Source organism: Nilaparvata lugens, chromosome 7 (genome assembly GCF_014356525.2).
Source record: "Nilaparvata lugens isolate BPH chromosome 7, ASM1435652v1, whole genome shotgun sequence".
Classification (NCBI taxonomy): Eukaryota; Metazoa; Arthropoda; class Insecta; order Hemiptera; family Delphacidae; genus Nilaparvata; species Nilaparvata lugens.
In genome coordinates, this window is record NC_052510.1 from 48,110,041 (window position 1) to 48,129,336 (window position 19,296).

Here is a 19,296-nt window from a genome sequence, read left to right on the forward strand (position 1 = left end):
TTTCGTAAATCACTCACACACACAAGCACGCCCACCCTCCGTGACGGTCAGCTGGTCGTTAAAAACAGAGGGAAAATTCAAATTCTACTTTCCAACCGATCTGTGATAAGGATGGATTACAATATTGAAGTTTTCAATTGTTTTTTATATTCTCAATTCTCTCAAGTAAATACTTTGGGAAATCCCTCTCCTCTCCTACAATATGATTACACACTCATAACCCAAGTGAGATAGAAAATTGATTCACAAAGAAATCTAAAATGAAACACCTACCACCCTTTTCATTAACACAATTTCGTAATAAATTGATAATTGAATTCACTTTCATCTCTTTCTTGTTAGATCATTATTGTTAGGTACTAAAAAAACATTAATCTATATTGAAATCATCAGTGAAGTGCTGGTATAAGTTTAATTTATTGACGATACATTTCATTCACTGGAAAAAGAAAGAATCGATATTACAATTTATAGAAAAGCTGTTCAAAATATGGAAGTTGATGAACCAAATATATCCAAAGAAAACAATATGATCATACACAAATTCGCTTGCTGCAGGAGCTAACCATGAATCGCCAGAATCCATTATCAAATCATTAAAAAATTAATGAAGAATTAAGAAATCACGAATCATTACGTAGGTTTTACGGATTCATTGCGAATTCTGGACATCTGACGATTCGCATTCATGCTACACTCACTTGAATATCATTATGAGGACTAATTCTAGTCTAAAACAAACCTGAGGGCCTGTGGAAATCATGAAAAATTGAATTCAAAATTAAATGAGATTACTAATTTACATTTCATTCGCACAAAAGCAAAATAGTGCACGCAAAATATATTTAAAACTTAGAGGACAACTGCAAAAGAATGTAATCGTCTATGGGTAATATGATAATCAGTGGACAAAATTCATATCAAAAGCTTACTAAAAATGATAACAAAGCTAAACATAACGGAATATTATCTTTAAAACCTGAAAACACTAACGTCAAACAGAAAGATTTGATTTTTGGAGCATGACTACAATTCAAATTCCATACTACGAACAATCAATAAAATATCTCCTGAACTTTCGCTGTACCATAAATCCCAAATAAAAGATCGCACCGAACATTGCTGAGTGTATTATTTAAATAGAATGGTAGAAATCTACAAACATGATAAGAAAACTAGGTACTGGATTGATAAGAAAACATGATGCAGTGCCAAAAAACTGGAATGGAAACATCCAAGAAGAGCTTATACTGTACTTCGGAATTTTGTTATCAGCATTTTGTGACTGAACCAATGCGCATACAAATTAATTTTGTCAAATTGTGACAAAATATGACAGCAAAAAAGCACTTACTTGATTATCAGGAGGAGGCCACTCTTGATGCTGAGGTGGCAATAAGTGTGAGTGAGGAATCACTTTGCCCGCCACGGCTAACTCGATTGTATTCTACTACAAATTGCTATATTCATACATTGAAAATGCAACACAAATTCTCTACAAATCTGCCCCTCGGAGCATACAAAACTCTTGCAACGTAGACTCGACTTTCAAACTTCCAATACGGGCGCAGCAACCATGTAAGGTGAGAAAAAACACTTCTAAGGTGAGGTAGCACTTCTCATTACACACTCTGAGTTTATCCAACACGGTAAAATATTTCCTAAATCGAGAGGGATCTGTTTATATCATGTAAATTGATAACACAACTTTTCACGGTGTGATAAACAGAGAAATTACAAGAGAGAGCACAGCTTTTGTGCTGCTACAAAGTTTTTCACTTCACTGTCGAGTTTTGAGATGTTTATTGTTAACACAAAAGTTATTTAATGAATAGAAGTTCCTTAGGTAGATTATTTTAAATACATTATACAAATTTTGTACATAGGTGTAATAGGAATTCGAAAATAAATAGAAATTGACACTTGGATGAATGATAAAACAACACTGTATGCCGCTCGATACACGGCTCTCTTTTCCCGTAGAAGTAAGGTTAGAAAGTTGGATTACGCACAAATACACACTTCATAGAATTGTGATAAGTTTTCCTAGAAAATATCACTGGAATAAGCAGAGAAACGGCAAATAAATTGGCGAATTTAGTTGGCCGGCACTTCGCTCACAGACACAGAATCGGGGCCGTAGCGCAAACGCGAGGTGAGTAATGGCGGGGTTGGCGGCCATGCCATGCCGACGAGAGAGGCCGGCCCCCACTACAAGGCCCCCCTCCCCCGCACCACCACCACCCTATCATAGCAGAGGGAACGGCGCAAATATAGGATGCTCGGCGGGCGACTCGGCCACGCAGTGTGCCGACCGAGCTCATGTTTTCTCCACGGCTAGTAGTTACCCTAGCGCTTCCATACAGATGCACTCCAAAATGCATCCGTTGAAAAGGTGTCCCACGCTACCACTACTAACTTTTGCTCGTAAATCAAAATATGCACTTACATTCTTATTCGTCTTTTGCGGAACAACACTTGTTTATCCTTGCCCTTGCACCCATTGCAGCAAACTTTCACCCTTCTCAATCACTCTCATCACTCATCACTGAATCTGTATCATTACCACAAACATCGACATTCATGAAAACATTGACCACAGCTATGATTCAATCGGAACTGCATTATTCATTGGCTATTACAAGACTTGTGATAATGCATTGCAAATTACCATTTCATTCAATGAATTAGCATTCTGGATGAGATAATACATTTCATATCAATTTATGCTCATAATCTATAATTCTCAATTGGGATATAAATAACGCAATGGTCTAAAACAGTGCTAGAAATTGACAAGTATACTGCAATTAAATTAAAATAAAACAATGTTTATTTGTTTGTAATTCGATAACGATTGATTCATACCATCTACTTCTATGAAAAATATGGACTCATAATATTATTGCAGCCCTTTTCTATATTGTTCAAAAATAAGAATGAGTAAGAGACTTGAAGCAAATTGTTCTCATATGATGAAGAACATTGAAAGTTCTGATAAATGAAATGATTGATCCTTATAGCCCCAATCATAAGTAGTCTATTTATGGAATAGTGGTGGCACAACTTTTCTTTTCGTCCTTCCTACACAGGAATATAGATTTCAGCTCGAAGATGATTCTATAAAGATTTCAAATTAGTACGGGGTTACAGAAAGGAATGTGCGTTAATGAACAATCTGAGAAACTAATTAACGAGTAATAATGATTTATCTTGATTACATGTGTAATTATAATAATCATGATACTCAATTAAAATTATGAGCAATAATTATAATAATCATGATACTCAATTAAAATTATGAGTAATAATGAAAGTAATGCAAGAACTATTGAAATTAACTCTTGCATTCAGCTCACAATACTGTAACAACTATAGACATGACTCATCAATTCTCCTGCTATGAATACGACTCACCAAATCACCTGAGCTGTCAAATTCAAGAACACTCACCTGAAACAAAAAATAAATCTTATTATAATTTTTCATAGGATAAAAAAATTATAATAGCCTACCTCAAATAGCAGCTTACCAAATAGAGAAACAGTTTTATATTGGAATTAAACATCAACTTATCAAATGGAATATAATATAATTATACCTCACAATATCATTATACAGCATCATAGCCACCTACCTCTAATACAAGGCCCCGGCCTGCGATATTGCAACGTCGCAGTGTAGGCCTAGAATCTAATACATGATTGGTGAAAAAGATCAGCTGGTATTTTTAAAAATCTTTTTCACTAATCATGTATTAGATTCTAGGCCTACACTGCGACGTTGCAATATCGTAGGCCGGGGCCTTGTATTAGAGGTGGCTATGACAGCATGTATTATATTACATCGTATTATTCGAGCAATGTATAGTGCCAAATACAATGTAATTAAAGTCTCAAACGAGTATATCTTTCAAACATATAAAATGGTTGTTTAAAGTTTCCTCCTCTTGTCGCCACTTCATCGTCAATTCAGGTTTACAGACATTACTATCAGAATAATATAGTTGATCCTTTTTACTTCAATTTATCGGTTCCCAATCAATTATGCAATTAATCAGTTTGAAAGTGCTGATATATCCTCTTTTAGATTAATATATTTTCAATCAAAATTCGTGAATGGAATATTAAGGGCTGGCTATAAGCCTACTTTTCAATTTACAATCATATAATGATCATGATTTTATCATTGTGAATGAATAAATAAATTTGAAATTTCAAATGTGATCACCAAAGTTTCATTTATTCAGTCAGTAGGAAATTTCAACCAAGTATGCTCAAAAATATCGGTATTAAATTCTCAAATACATGATAAGAAACTATTGTCAAGTGAGATAACATAAGGGATTATCAGAAAATCTTGAATTATATTTTTCCCGAATACTGTAGGTACTTGGCATGAAACTGCCAAACTATTGACAAGTAAGAAAACAAGTTGGTTGACATTGGTCCATGACCTAGGACTAGGTGATGCGCTAGAAATACATCAAACCGATAGAGAATATAAACCGAGTTAAGGACTCATCTGCCTCAACACAGAAGAGACCTTGAGAATGTTTCAAGGAAGTTGGCGTTGCCATGGAAATAGCGAAAGGACAGAAAGCAGCGTGCCGTGCAATGCAAGGAATACACACTGACTACTCCGTCAGAATGAGATGCGGGTCGGTACGCGTGCGGGAGTCACTCACTGCAACTTACACACAGAAAAGATAAAAGACCAACCCGACAACCAAAAGAAAGTTTCCTCAAAGATTTCCCGATGCGCTTTTCACATTTCGAATCTAGACAAACCATCTTCAACTGATTTTGCTCTCACTTTTCCCCAAGATCAACGTCTTTTCTAGAAAAAGATGTCTGATTTCGCTTCAACTTTTCTCAAGTTCAAGTATATTCTAGAGAAAGATGTTGACGAGATTTTGTAGTGAATTAGTTTTTCAATGATGTTATTGATTCATACCAACCTTTACTTGCTATCCAAAGTATGAAAGACAACGCGAAAAATTCACCACATGTAAAATTCACTTCTGTTACAATAACATAGTGTAAGCCTACCCTGTGTCTAGGTTCAACTGTACGTGTGTTCTACACGATATTTGCTACAAATCAACTTATATCAGTGCTGCATACCACTAGATGGGTTACAATAAAACTGGATTTCCACATAACAGTGACAGTGGAAATATAATTCCCTCAAGTTCTATTTGGATTTCTTATGGGATTATTCATACTCGATGGACCACACTGAATGGGAATAGACCAATTAGAACTTATGGGAATTTTATTTTCACTGTCACTGTTGTGTAGGAATCCAGCTTTAATATGGGTTACGGAGTTATGTGGCTAATTTTTTTCATGTAGCCCACCTATATATAGATCTCCAGCTACACTCCCTACACTGTGTAGTACACCACACACAAAAACCAGATACAGTTTGAAACATAGCTGATATGTTCCGATAATATTACCAATCAGCATTATATAATCGATAGCAGCCTGAGATGGTGTCCTCACATAGACTAAATTTCAAAAATCCTTGATGGAACCAATAATTAGATATGGCATTGAATCATGGGGAAGTGCAGCCAATTATCTTTTATCTAGAGTTGAACGAATACAATTAAGAACATTAAAATGTATAACTACCAGAATTCCTTATGTTAATAATATTGATCCATACAACCCACGTAGCTTACAAATATTCTATCATACCTTATCGCCCAAACATTTCTATCTTTTCAAAATTGTAATACTCCACAAAGAAAATTCATACTATAGACTCATTGCTCCTCCCTCACCCCACAATTTAAGATCTCCGACAAAATATTTAGTACCCAGATTCAATAATATTTATGGTAGAAGATCCCTACATTATGTAATTCCCTACTTATTTAACAGACTACCTCCAAATATTCGTGATTACTCTAAGAAAGATGTAATGTTGTATCTCAATAATAACAGCACAATCAATTTATAAAACTAATAATATTACAAACGTACACATAATTTAAGAATCGTCAAGTTAAAAAAATGACAGCATATGCTTACATAATTAGAATTTTTCAATTTTTGCTGGCTGAAGTTTAAAAATTTTCCTTTTATTGTCATTGCCGCCTGCCTCAACGATAAAAATGTACTATTACTTGTGTAAAACAATTTTTCCCTTTTCCTTATTATTTCATTCCTTTCCAATAAATTTTAATTTTCCCTTTTTTTTATTAATTCTGTATCAAAATCTGATGTATATTTCTCATTTTATTTTTGCATTTTGTATTAGTTTTATTTCATTTTTTACTTAAAATCTTTGAAGTGTGATATTTATTTTGTCCAAGTTTATTTATCTTTTGTAACTAATTTTTTTCCTGTAACTGGGCACTCGCCGAAAAACCTTTGGGTTTGGCAGGTCCCTCAACTGTTTGTATTGTGAATAAAAAATTTTGATTTGATTTGATCACATAAAATGCAGATGTGTACGATTGGAAGTCAGACCGCTGGAATGCTCATCTATGATTCATGCTCAGACACAGAGACACATACTGTACATACATTATGCAAACACATGCCAGAGCTTGCAATGAAAAGGATAGTGACCTATTGAGATCATGGACCACCAGAGACGTATTCAATGTTCTCATGGCGCATGGACTTGGCAGAGCTAACCAAGAATGCGGAGAGCAGAAGGAAAATTTGACAGGAAGAAAAGGAAAGAGTTGCCGGCCTGCCAATTGGCCTTGACTCACTTTCAAGAGAGGCGGCACTAAGACAAAAATCAAAGAACCAGAAAACAGCGTATCGAAATGCTTTACATTGCATTGAATGCCTGCAGTAGCGATGGAATTTATTGAATGGGGACGTTGTATTTCAAAATGGTTTTATTACTCTTTTATCGTTTGGACTCGTTTCCATAGTACCGTTTAGAGTTGGAGAAGCAGAAAAGTATAATGTATTGTGGAAACGTATGTGGGGAAATTCATTCTATAAATCTCTAGAATAGTGCCAGAAATGTTTGTACAGACGAGGAATGGTATGAGAGTAAAATCGAGTAGCATTGGAATACTGGATTGTTTCGTTCCCCTTTTACATGCACAACTTTTTATCGAGCACAATTCTCATTTCCTGCTACACTAAAGGTAAATACAAAGTCTTGATTTGTGCTCAATCGCTATTAAGGATATCGTGGTAGAGAAAAGAGGATGTAGGACTTGAAGAATACAATATATTGAAGAAGGAGTTGTTAACATACGATAAAAAAGTGAAGCTTACACAAATAAGTTCATATTAGTTCGTTCTCAGATCCCTTAGTCCCTCCTTCAATACTTCAGTAATTATAATTCATTAGTAACTAAACATGTTTACTATAATAATATAGTATATAGTTTATTAATAGTTATTAGTAACTATAATTTATTATAGAAAAACTATTGACAGTAAAGCACATGGGAACATGATAGTCAGTGATCCATGACTCCAGGAAGAGGTTTTTGAAGGATGTCTGACCTCCTGATGAATCAGATGAGACGACTTGATACTTGATACAGACAAATGACAAACATGACAATATACGATAATGACAAATGATACTAGTATGCGTGTATCACAGAGTTTTGTTTAATGAACGAGCATTACAGAAGTAATGTACTACACTTTAAAACCTGTGAAAGTTTTAGAACGAGCATACGTGAAGAAGTTCTGTGAATACACATTTTATAACCCTATGATACAAGTCATGAAACTTTCAGAAGTGGAAAGAATGAGATATTATTGAGACAGTGGCATTCAAAATGATGACTTTCCATTTGGGGTTGCCAGTTGACAACAGTGTCGTTGTAGCGGATCTATCGGCGATGCTGTCGCGCAATTTGGGCCTAACGAGCGTTCTAAAATTAAGTATGCCTCAAAGCGATACGCTATTACACTAACAACCTCATTCCCCCAGCCCTTTAGCCCGCAACAGTTAGGGAGAAGTTAGTATTTAAGAGACAGCAATAGCATTAGGCAGAAACTAGCAAGAGACAGTAATCGTGGGAGGATAAGGAAGCAAGGTCCTTCAGTTTCTCTGCCGTCGACTATAACCTTAGCGGTTTATGAGTCATTCGAAAGTAGCCTTCCAGCAATCGTCCGTCCAATTCCCCAACTATAGATAGACACTGGCGCGTCTCAATTGCGAGTTTCATGGGAAGCTCAAACACGACCCAGTTCAATCCTACATATAGGAAACACTTCAGTTTGGAGAATTGCGGGTTGATAGAATTGAGTTAATAGGTTTTGTAATTCATTCAACCTCAGCCCGGTCAAATCTAACATGCATGTTGTTAAAAAATGAGGTAATAGGTTCAATTATTTCATATAATTTGGATCTGTCACAGTACAAACTTCGATACTGATATCAAATCAAATCGTTTATCAAATCGTTTATTGCACAAAAATATATACAGAATACAACAAAAGGAAAACAACTTTGTGCTACACGTCGGCAAAAGAAAACTTGTACGCCGACGTGGAGTCTTAATATATCTTATTCACTTGTACATTAATATTAATATATAAAATATTATAATATAGGCTTACAATAATTAACATTCAACCAACTCAATATTGCATTCTAAGAAATAACAATAATTAAAGATATACATAAAGCTGAATTTTAAATTCATACAACATTAATCAATATCAAACCAAATCATTAATTGAAAAAAAATTTTCTTTCACCCAGGTATGGAGTTCTTTTATTTTATCTATTCGTACCTATATTTGGATACTCTTTCGACCCTGCATACTATTTGGAGAATGAAAGATTGGAGAGCATGTTTTTTTCTTTTATAATACCTACCTCTAGCCAAGTTCAAGAAAACCTGAGTGGTTAACAATATTAAGCAAGACTTACTCGATATTAAACAAACCTTAGAAACAGATACTCAGGAATAGGGAAGTTGTTTCGAAGAACTAAAATTAGAATTTTTCTCGTTATAAGAATAATATCAGCGAAACAAAGTCATACATAATGATTTAATCCAATGATGAGTTAATTATTCTTAGAGCACATTAGTTTCAAATTCAGCCTTCAATATATTTCAAGCCATCGACCTCGCCTTATTCTTCCATGCATCTAATTCATAAACCAGATTACAACTTTACTTTTCCATAAAACTGTAAACGCATGTTGATAGAGAATCTTACTTAAATGCACTCAATTCATACACCAATCCAACTCATCTTTTTCCATAATACTGTAAACATATATATGATGATAGAAAGCCTTACACTACTTCTTTACCAAGAAACCGATAAATCACATAAATATCGGGCTTCGTTGGCAAACCTTCAAGGACATGTGCACTACTGAAATCAAGAATGGAGTAAAGCAGTGTGCGATTGTGAATGGTCTGGTTGCAGCAGCATTGCATGACAGGGCAAGATTGCGATTAAAGCTGAACCTCCGTTGGGATGGTCCCCTTTAATAAAATGCGGTCTCGTCGATTTACAAAGGGAATCCGGCTACGACGATGCAAAGGGATGGGAGGGGGTGTTGACAGCAGTGAGTGTTAGAAGGGGGGAGGGGGAGGAGGTATTTCGCTGTGATTCACAGGTCCCGTCTGAAATGTGCGAATGAACCAGCTTACTTGTCGCAAATCATTATTATCCAACTTGAACTTGAACTGAAGCCGGCACATTGTTAGCGGTGCGGCTATTTTACTATCTCTGCTATCTGATTTGAATAGAACAGATTCCATTCAACAATACTTGAATGAACCAATAAAAGTTTAGTAGCTTGTCACGTTCATGAATACTACTAGATACAGATTACAATTTTGATGAATGATGGACATATTTCAATTAGAATATAGTAACGATTCTACAAGTGTTGATAATAGCTGTTCTAAAAGTTATAACGTTATTCCAAGTAATGATTCATTCTATATTATAGAATGATTCTATAAGCCTGTTTGTAGTCTTGAATTTTCAGTTTGGGAAAGAAAAGATTAAACATTAAGAGGATATGTAGAAAAAGGAATGACCTCACTACCTTCCAATATCTAAACAAACCAGGAATCTGTGCTACTGAGCAAAATACTTCGGCCTAGACAAGCCACTCCCCTAAGTCGTTCATACACCATACACAGTGTGTACAATTAGGGGGAGTGGCTTGTCTTGGCCAATGACAGACGTTCTCCTTGATAGGTCCTTCATCTATTGACTGTGGTTTCACAACCGAGACCGACACTCCACTATTTTTATAAATTTGAAGTTCAAATGCACTCCTATTTATTCAAAATGCAGATGCATTATAAACGCTTTTGATAAGCTCTAGTTTTAAAAAAATGAAAAAAAAGATCACAACAATTATTGTGGAAATTCCAAGATTTGAATGCAACTGACCACTCATCAATTTCTCACATGAAATATATTGCAGTCAATTCAATGAAACTAGACCTTAGGGTAAGTTTTACAAGAAAACCATGCCTGATAATAATTCGTAATCAGTACTACTGTATTTTACTTTCGATGCCTGCTTTCGCCATAAGGAATAATTCTCCATAATTGTTGAGTTCAAAACAACAGCTGTTCCAATTTCGATAAGAATCACACTGTACAAATGCTCATTCCACCCTGTCAACAGCAACCTATAATTTTATGTCTGACAAATTAGTATACCTCCTTAGAGGGAGATCAGGGATGCTATGAATCTATTTTCGTTTCCTATCTATTGATTCTATCCATCCAGCTTCAGATTATATGAGTAGATGGTGCTTACAGAGCACATGGAATTCACAGCGACCAGAATAATTACAAGCGGTGCGGACTCCCCATGACATGGCGATGATCTTGCTGCTAAGTAGACGTCGCAAACGTATGTAAACTCATTGATATCATTACTCAACCCATTTATTCTTGTATTGTATTGAACATGTAGAATATTTAGAATCTTAGTTTTGTAATCAATTTTATATAACCATCTCAAACAGGTTTAGTACCTCGAGATGCAAATACTCAATTAGCATTGCATTTTATTTTGTAATAGTATTTTCTCATGTTGTAAAAGTTGTATTGCTTTTATTATGAGTATTTCTAAGATGTTGTAATTTTATATTTCTGCCAATAAAACATTTTCATTTTCATCTTCCAATACAACATGTAGTTGAAGAATATCTGAATCGAGTATAGTGAAATCACTTATCAGCATTCCCCCCCCCCTTTTTGTGTAGTTGAGAAGTTGATATTGTGGTAATTATTCATATTGAATGAAAAAGACTAAGAAATTGTCAAAAAAACCACTGATTTATTGATAATTAGAAAGACCGGTTTCGGTTATTACACCATTGTCAATCTCTGATAAACAGAGATTACAATGACTGTTTATCAGAGATTGACAATGGTGTAATAACCGAAACCGGTCTTTCTAATTATCAATAAATCAGTGGTTTTTTGACAATTTCTTAGTCTTTTTCATTCAATTGAATGGCACGAGCAATGATGTTGAGAAGTTTCTAGAGAGATGTTTCTATGTAAAATAAATTCTAACCGTTCGAAGAGAATCTCACTGTAGGTCCATCAGCAGGTGTAATGAGCCAGTAATAATATTGGAGTTCCCTTCACATTGGGACACTTGGCCGGTAAAAGGGTGGCAGCAATTAGATGCGTCTGGCAGGATGGATGTTTGGCTGGCAGGTGGATGTAGCACCAGCTCACACATGTCCGGAGAGAAATAGTGAGAGAGAGAGAATATGATGGCACGTGCCCATCCTGGCACCTGGTCCCCTTCTTCACCACACAGACACTTGTCTTCCTATCCAACATTTCATTGCTCTTGACTGCAAAACGTCAATGTGCCTTCTTGAAACTTCTACATCCATCACATACAAAATTATTCAATTCCGTTGAATGATCCTACGTCCTCTTACGTCTGTCTGGTTATCACTATTCGGATAGACGTTCCGGTTAGTCCAGGCAGGTTGAAGGAAACGTGTGACTAGTACCGTGTGCCACTTGATTGGATGGATTTCAAGTTTAGGTTATAGGTTATATATGATACAATATTATGGTACAGGCTCTGTAAAATAAGCCTCGTGTCCACAAGATTCCAGTCACTAAAAAAAGTAAATTCCAGTAACTAGGACGCGTCTTCTGTAATAATGACAAAATTACAGTAACTAGATCATATTCTGTAATAATTACAGTCATTATTCATCAATGTGACTTCAACACACATTTCACACATTTTCAGAAACAAAAAGCATAGATAGCATTTTCAATAACTTGAGAAAAATCATTTGGGCAATGAAAATAAGAAGAACTACTGGAAAAGTCTGGGTAAGGCACCACAACAAAATGAAAGTCTTCAACTCACATCTAAACACACATTTCCTAAAGATAACTGGCGATAGAATCGCGGTAACCATTCACTCAACGATTGTATTAGAGTGGTTTGGAATAGAAGTTCATTCGAATAATATTTTCCTTAAAATGCCTAAATTCAGGTCGGGATGATTTTCTCAATTCCATCGTCATCCAAATTTTAGTCCAATAACAAACCAAATTGAGTTTAGTTGTAGAAAAATAAACGTGAATGGATGTAAAATAGATGAATAACAGTTATCACAGTCAAGAGCAAACAGTTTTTAACAACCAACTATCACAACGGAAATCAATAATTGCAAAGAAGAGTGAAAGGTTGATGCTTGAATATCACAAGTTTATACGTGAAAATTATTTCCCTGTGATTTTTTGAATTGTTTCAAAAACGTTGTACATTTGGAATCTATACAATAACAACAGTTTTTTGAATTTATTAACAAGAGTTTTACTTCCAAGAGCAATTTAATTAACTTATCAATAGAATCTCATATGGAAAGCATTGCTTACACGCCGAAAACAGTTCAATTCACTGAGGGAAAATCGAACACACTCGTTAGCATGCCACCAATCGGAGGTGTCCAATCATTAAAATCCAACACCGGTTGGTCCCGTTAACAACACTAATTAATAGCCCAATTGAATAAGGCGCTTCCAGACCGAAGCAGATAAGTTAATTGTGGCGGGGCGGGAGGGTGATGAGGTAAAGAAAGAGGGGGATGGGGAGAGAGTTGATGGCTTGGTCGTTAACTCAGGAAGGAAGGAAGGAAGAAAAACTGATTACGACTGAAAAAAATCGACTGGCGAGAACAGCGAAAGTGAATTTGATGAGTGGTTATGGGTGAAGGTGGGAGAGGAGGGAGAGAAGAGAAGGAGGCAAAGAAGAAAAGTAATAGAATGAGAAAGAAAATTGGGAGGAGCCAGTATACGTGATTTATTTGAGGAGACTGCGAATGAAGGCAGCTGTTGAAATAATTGATATTTAGCATGCAGATCGGCAAGTGTTTCCCACGATAATTAGTCCATCACCGGTACTGAGTCAAGGTTATCTCTATCATTATCTGCTGAACTAGAAACACTCTTGATGGATGAAGGAATCACAAATCTCATAAACAAGTCAATGAGAACTGGAGATCGTTCAATTTATTGTTTGTATGTAATTTGTAAAAGTCTTCTGATAGATGATGCTCAATGAAAGTTGTAGATACTAAATGAAAAATTACATAATGCAATTGGTTTGAATATTATCATAATGAAAAAAAATTAAAACTAAAAAATCTCAAATAAATCAGTTGATAGATAGGGACAGCTGCTAAAATAATTTACTTGAAGATGTTATTTAAAAAACAAAACTTCAAGTAAAACTGTATTGAAAATTTATTTTCATAACCTGAAGATGGTGTGATCACCGAAACTAGTAGTTACATTACAATTTTTATAGTTTTATTATTTTATTAATTTTAAAGGGTACTAGAATTCTATTTTATAAATATCATAATGAATTTGTAACTGGAAATGAGAGTGGAAGTTTATTCAGTAGATTAGTGTTATTCGATCGACTTGCAGATTTATCTGCTTTCATCTAGCTAGATATCAATACAGTATGAACATTTGATCGCAAACATTTCAGTTAGGCTACTGGTTGTAGGCCTATACAAGTTCGGAGAGAATTTGGAAGATCAGAGAAAATCTCAATGGAAAAGTCGAAATTTGCCGATTTGAAATATTTTCTGATTTGAAATATTCTTTTGTCTCAAGGTAATAGAAATCATGATTTATTTCGAACAGACTCTATTTCTCAACATTATACAACTAGAAAAGTCAAAACTTTTACAGAGTGGTAATATTGTATTCAGAATAAGTTCATTACTTAAAAATCTTTGCTAAAAACGGAATCAAGGATTAGAATATCCACAGTATAGTTAAAAAGTTTTCTTCAACTTACAAACTCTACAATTTGTTGCACAATTCAGTAGTTGAAATGTGCACAAATGATAACACAGATGCAAGGTAGCAGCTCTCAAACGTAACAAACTACTTGCTAACGATAATGTGACTAAGCTTCATTTGAAAAGATGTTGCTCATTTCTTCTAAACAGCGTCTTCCATCATTTGGCAAATGCATTCCCACAAGTCTGGGCAATAACAAATGGTCAACGAGGACGTTTCATTGCAACAACATTGCTTCGAACAGAAGTCTGACTATTTAGACTCAGTAGCCAATAACAATAACCGATGAAGGTTAGTTATATTGTTAACCAGCAGTACCGATGGAAAAGAAGATAGACTACAATTTGGAAATATTCCTGCAATAACAAAATGAGAAACTAGCAAAATCAATTCGAATTTATAGATTATTTTACAGTCTCTTTTGATTTACTTCAAATCACTTGAAAATGGCATGATTGTTGAAACATGTTGTGATAAAATATTTCAAAAAAGGGTACTGAGATTTGTATTTCTATTTTTATTATTTTACAGAGTTATAGTCTTGTTTAAAACAGTGTTGTAACGTGGGAAATCAAATCCTTCCATCCTCGGAGTTCTAAAAAAATATAAGCAAAATTGAAAATATGATCAAGTTTGATTACATTCATGAGAGTTTTCCAAAAAATGATGTGTTGTGATCTACTAGAAATCGTCAATTTAATACTCTTTTAATGAACGTTTCCAAAGGGTAATTTGCCCAGACCAGAAGGAATTCCTTGAAGTGGACGATGGGTTTATAATAACGAGTACTGAAATAATATTCAAATACTCTAAACCAAAATTTTACGAGAAGGAAGATATTAGAGACTGAACCTCTTGAGAAATATTTTTGGAAAAAAGATGGAGTAACATGGATTACCAGAACCAAAATCCTAGATAGCTTGATACGCCGCTACTGGTCTTCCATTCTATTCTATGAGGGCTTTACTGAAAAACCTACTTCATTACTATAAAGTTATCATCTATGATGATAGGTTATAATATGGTGTAATGATATGCTTCACAACATTAATTAAGTAGTAGCCGGCAGGTTACTGAAGAAATTTGTTATGAATGAGACATCTCATAATATGATTTACGAGCGTTCCAGTGAAACAAGAAATGGGAAGAAAGGATCAGTGTGTGAATGCCGTAATTGCTATAGCATAGGGTTAATTGATTTCATAAGGATTCCAGGTAGACAGAGAATTGAGAGGCCAGTAAATTTGGAACAACATATGAGATTGATTAATAATGGTTGTTTTGTAGCAATTTTATGTTGGTGAAGGTAGTCATTGACTAAACAGAGTACTGCTATACTGATACAGTAGAGAGGTGACAGATGAAGTTGCGAAGGTTGCATACCCTTTTCCTTCAATCTGATTATGAGAGGACATAGGAGATAATGCATAATGCAAAGAACAGTCAGCTCACGGCTTATCTCAATTCATCATTCATCAATTCAGCAGTTATCACCAATGTACCTAGAATACATTGTATTCTATAATAGGTACATTATCACTATAATCTCTAAAGTGTTCCTGCTACTTCTATAATACTAAGAATACATATTTACAGTTATTATAAAAGATGTATTCAAGTGAATAAACATGTACCAGATGATACCATGACAGTATTTAAATTCAAATTAAATTCCAAGCTTTGCACAAGGCTCATCAAACTTTTAATTTCTTAGGTTCAATATTTGATTCGATTAACTATAAGTACTGTACTATCATTGCACCAGGCTTCTAATTAATTGCTTAATTGCTTCAATCAATAATATGATCAACTCAATATACAATACAGATATTGTATCATTGAAATGATATAACGAACGATGACAATTTTTGCTGAAATAATTTCGATTATTTGCTTAATGGTTGAGTCTTTATGATTCATGTTTATAGGACTGAAGAGATGATTGTAGACCAGTTTACAAGAGTTAACAGATCCGAGGGAACTGTATTTTCTAGGAAACCATTCAATTTTACAGTATTTCGCACAAGGATTAAAATGAAACTGTAATTTCGCTCATCACAATACCGATATGGAAAAGTTTCACAACTTACTTGATATTTTTGAAAATTCCGAAAATATCTCGTTATGTGACTGATAATAATAACAGTGTCATAAGAAAATTATATGAAATGGCTTTATCTTCCTTTTTCTTTCCTTACAATCTCTCCCTAGAATAGCCTAGGTTCTCTCTCATTGGACACAAAATCTAATTTCCATTCACCTCACACTGTTGGCCATAGTGGTGGCTTGACTTATGAATGGTTTACGTTACAACATACGACGACCAGAAACAAAAGTGACACAACCAAGACATACACGCACATACAGAATACGGTGTATGTAGTTGAAGGTGGGGTACATCCATCAATTTAGAAGACTACTATTAATAGTTCCATGTTGTGTTACGTATGAGGGCACAAGGGGTGATTCAAGGGGATGGGAATACTCAACATTGCATACTACCCTCTCATACCCATCTATATCTGTCGGTTTCTCTCTCTCTTACTCAATAGGTATTGTGTTCGCGGCATACCCTTCCCTCTCAATAGAATATTAGATGACTAGATACAATTCATCCAGACTCTCTCTCTTCCTCACGCTATCTGTTTCTCACACACAAGATGATACTATGTATCCAGTTCTCTACGCCACCCACTATATATTGATATTCTGCATCTAGTTTCTCACTCTGTTCCCTTCAAATTGTATGGTGTGGAATCTATCCATCCCTCTCCAACTAAATATATAGTGTATCCATCCAGGTCTATCCATTATAATGGAAGACCGATTACATTATTTGGCCGCTGTGCGGAAATGACACACTCACACACACACACACACACACCACCCCGTTGCTGGACAACAACTTGATACACTATCAAGATAATGGCGAGGGGCGGTTGGGGGGTGGAAAATCAATAGGTGAGGAGGCGGCGGTGCAGGGAGACGGGAGGCGGGAGACGACTTGGCAACAGCGCAGGCGGAGGCATGGCTCTAGAGGCCTGCCTGCCTGCACCAGACGGCAACACCGCCTGAGGAAATCGTTAACTCGACGGGCGGGCCACACAGAACAGCATGGCATGGCATGGCATTGCATGGCAGAGTAGTGTGGCCTGGCAGAACTGGCATGGCAGAATGCCTCACAGCTGTCTGCTCTGCCATCAGCCTGGCAACCAACTGTGTGGCTCAGCAAGCACTCACTATACAACACAACTACAGCGCTGTGTTATTACTGTGCCCCCTCAACCAGGGGCTTACTTCGTAAGAAACTACAAAGATGTATGGGATTAATTGCATAAGAAATTACAAAGAAGTTTATGAGAAATACTCATTTAATAAGAAAATATACTTCTATGCATAACTATCAAAGTCTATTGTTAAATTGAAAAAAATTGTAAAATCTGAATGATGAAAACACATAAATGAAAAAATGTGATTACCGTTTGTCATGGGAAACTTTTAAGAATTACAATAGTATGAGCAGATGTTTTCCAACGAACAACAAAGGATGAAAGATTCAAATGTATTATTTATGAAATATATATTAATAATGATCCAAAAAAAACATCTGATTAAATAAGTATTTCATTTGATCAATCTATTTATTTGTAATAATAGACCATCATATTCATCAATAAAACGTTATTGGAAGACAAATGAGCTTTAAAGCCGTCTCAACATTATTGACATGTAGGCAATAATCCCAAAATGAATAATTTTCATAATACAATACAAAATTATGAATAGTGCATAATTATACAATGTTCACAAAAAATCTAATGTTTCAATATTGTTAAAAAAATTAGTAAAACACAAACAAAAAACTCATGTTTTCATTCCATGAAAAGAACTTGATCAATCATTCAATAAAATACTATTCAATACTTCCCAAAATAATATTCAGTTTTGCAAAGTATGCTATTATTGATGCTATTATAAGTTAGTACCAAACTTCTCATTGGTTAGGACAGTTGTGAAGACTAAAGTACCGTACGTCCAAAAACAAATTAATATTCTACCTAAATTTGAGAGCAAGTCAACAAGATTCAACAACATTATAGAAGGGTTAGAAAGACTGTGTAGAGATTCCAGCTGTTTTATGGAGGAATCCACTACATGAATAAATAATCTTATCAGTATAAACGTTCAACATTTGGAAACGGACAAAAAGATCAATAAAAAATCTCATGTCTTGAAAATTTTGGAGAAAATAGTATAAAAACATGCACTGCCCATTTTGAAATTCTGATTCAAAGAAAAAGCTTTCGAAATTCAATGAGCCCCTGAAAGAAGCGGGTCAACGAACAAAGCAACTTGTTAATGTAGGTCAACGAGAAGTTTTTGCCAAGAAGGAATTCGAACATCAAAAAAGTTCCCAGTCGCCACAGACCTTCGAGAGTTCATATAACTTGAATTCAGTGATCTGGAGAAACGGTTTTGATTAAAGAATCGTTTTTCTGTTCACCTTTTGTTTTTTGGAAAACGTCATTCAACTGAAGTGCTTCCTTGCATCTAAATTCACATCAAGTGTAATTTACTGCTACACAGATACATTGATGAGATCGATGCATGTTGGAGGAGCGAGAGAAAATGCAGGGACGAGAAAATAATGAGGCGACTCTGCTTTAAACTAGGTTTCTCTTTCAAAGAAAGGAAAGAATTAATATTCTCAAACATTCTCGGATTTTGTATATAAAACAAATGAGGAACTCTCTCTATAAAAACAATTCAAATATTGCTTTCAGAAAAATCTGTGATATTATTAATTTCAAATTTTATTTTTAATTTCAAATTGAATTCCAAATATTTCGGAGGGTGTTTTTAGGTATTTTCAAGGTATACGTATTTTCTTTTAATCCACATAGTTTGAAACATTCAAATTGAATAACTCAGAAACAGAAGGTACCTTGTTCCTTGGAAACAAATCAATACATGATCAAAGGCAATAATCTCTTCAAAT

The 19,296-nt window shown here is 35.0% G+C and overlaps 1 protein-coding gene across 12 annotated transcripts in view; it reads right to left on the reverse strand.

Annotated features, from left to right (window-relative positions):
• The window catches only part of LOC111045849 (trithorax group protein osa-like), a 157,121-nt gene that overhangs the window by 64,658 nt on the left and 73,167 nt on the right, over positions 1-19,296 (reverse strand). The window contains exon 1 of one of the 12 annotated variants that reach the window (XM_039432943.1): positions 1,355-2,234. The exons of the other annotated variants lie outside the window; for them this stretch is intronic. The gene's annotated coding sequence lies outside the window, so the exon portion shown is untranslated. Of the gene's footprint in view, positions 1-1,354; positions 2,235-19,296 lie in introns of those variants that run through there. 12 annotated transcript variants of the gene reach the window in all.